A 2088-nucleotide genomic window follows, 5' to 3' on the forward strand; every position below is an offset into this window, starting at 1 on the left:
TAAGGGATTCTCACAGAGATGGTAAAACATTTTTAACTGGGTCTGTGAGGGTGTTTCTGGAAAGGATTTGCATTTGAATTCATAGACTGAGTAAAGAAGATCACCCTCATCAATCTAAGTGGGCTTCATCCAATCCATTGAGGGCTCAAGTAGAACAAAAAGGTGGAAGGCGAAGTTACTCTCTCTTCTTGACCTAGGGCATCCTTCCCCTGTTATTGGATATCAGCACTCTTGGTTCTCAGGCCTTTAGGCTTGGGCTAGAACTATACCACCAGCTTTCCGAGGTCTCCAACTTATAGAAAGCATATTGTAGGACTTCTCAGTCTCCGTAATCATGTGATCCAACCTCTCATGATTTAGCTCATTTTCTGTATATCTATGTCTGTCCTATTAGTTTTGTTTATCTGAGAAACCTGATGAATGCAGCTGACTTTAAAATAGGGAGATACACTGAATTATTTGGGTGAGCCCTATGTAATTATAAGGGTCCTTAAAAGTGAAAGAGGGTGGCAGAACAGAAGGTCATAGTGATGTGACGTAAAGGTTTGACTAGCTGTCGCTAGCTTTGAAGATGGAGGAAGGGGTCACAAGCAGAATAATTCAGGGAGCTGCTAGAAACTGGAAAAGATAATAGATATTCCCTAGGGCTTCTGGAAAGAAATAGAACTATACTGATCCTTTCGTAGTTCATGAGCATAATGATTGGGTATTCATGCGCATGCGTGAGATGTGCCACCCTCAAACCTTGTTACAGCATCAGCACATTGCTCATCCAACATGAAGAAAAATAAATAAATAAAAAGAAATACAATCATATCAACTCCTTGATTTTAGCCCAGTGAAGACTCTTGTCAAAACATTATGCTACAGAACTGTAAAATAGTAAATTTGTGTTAAGACTTTGTAGTAATTTTTTATGACAGCTCTAGAAAAGTAATACAATTTCTTATCTCATTTCACACAATCCTCACGACCGCCCCATAGAAAGTTTGCATTATCTCTATTTTCTGATAAATTGTTTTATTACCCTTCATCTCAAGTTTGCTGATCCTAGGTAGTTATAAGTGTAAAATTACTATGTTTTCCATACTTTTTCAGCATGAAGTAGTACTTAAGGTATGCTTGAGACTGTTCTTTAGGCAAACACTTTAGAACAAATGTCATTATAGTAAAAATCTGCACCAATGAAAGACCTGAGAAATATCAATTGGAAGGAAAATGTCAGTTGTTATCTCCTTTTTCTTTTTTCCCTGCCTTGATTGGAACCACAAAAATTTTTACGTTACCTAATGCCAGAAAACAAATGGGATGGTTCATGATAATTGCCATTGTTCTTCTTACTGGTTCTCTGTTGTGTGCTGTTCTTTGGGCAGCCAACAAAAATGTGTCTCTCAAATGTCCTCTTCACTATTGATGGGCTGGGCCAGAGAATACATAGCTATTTCTTTCAAAACCACAGCATTTGGTGTCGTGCTTCTGCTCTCCCCCTCACTCCACCGTCCCCTCTGGAATGCAGCAAAACTGAGCCGCACAGAACCACACCACCCCTGGAAGCTATCACAATTTTCTTAGTATTAGGGGATCTTTTATTCTTCATCATTTTTTATCTGAATCCCGTGAAACAACTCTTACATAATTTCTTCATAGGTATAATATTCATGAAGGCATGGGGGTGATGGACATTTTCTTCAGTGTTCTTGGAAAATGAAACCTTTAACCCCTACTTCCACTGGAGGGTGGGGATGCAGGACATGCTGATAAAGGTGCCCATACCCTTCTGTAGAATGTAAAGTTTGGCTAAGGACTGGAACACCTACATATAGCCTCTCCATTTGGTTTCTCTGTGTGGCCTAGTTTGAGCCTCCTCACAGCATTGCAGCTAGATTCAAGAGAAAGTGTCACCAAGCAAGGTGGAAGTACATGACATTTGACATCTTTATGAACTAGCCTGAAATGGCATGTAACATCACTTCCACTGTGTTTTACTTGTTGGGACAGTTACAGATGTCTACCTAGGTTTAAGGACAGTTAGGGCCTTAGAATGCTGTGGGAGTAGACCCAGAGTCCCATTAGAAGAGCAGGATGCAG

General features: G+C 39.9%; 1 non-coding gene across 1 annotated transcript; it reads left to right on the forward strand.

The window, feature by feature from the left end:
• The first annotated feature begins 674 nt into the window (after positions 1-674).
• On the forward strand, positions 675-778 carry LOC135275971 (small nucleolar RNA U13). Its single transcript, XR_010343551.1, has one exon. It is a non-coding gene; the product is annotated as a small nucleolar RNA U13 (small nucleolar RNA).
• Positions 779-2088: the final 1310 nt, after the last annotated feature.

This window comes from Aotus nancymaae, unplaced genomic scaffold, assembly GCF_030222135.1.
Source record: "Aotus nancymaae isolate 86718 unplaced genomic scaffold, 86718_ANA_hifiasm-v0.15.2.pri h1tg000019l, whole genome shotgun sequence".
Taxonomy (NCBI): domain Eukaryota; kingdom Metazoa; phylum Chordata; class Mammalia; order Primates; family Aotidae; genus Aotus; species Aotus nancymaae.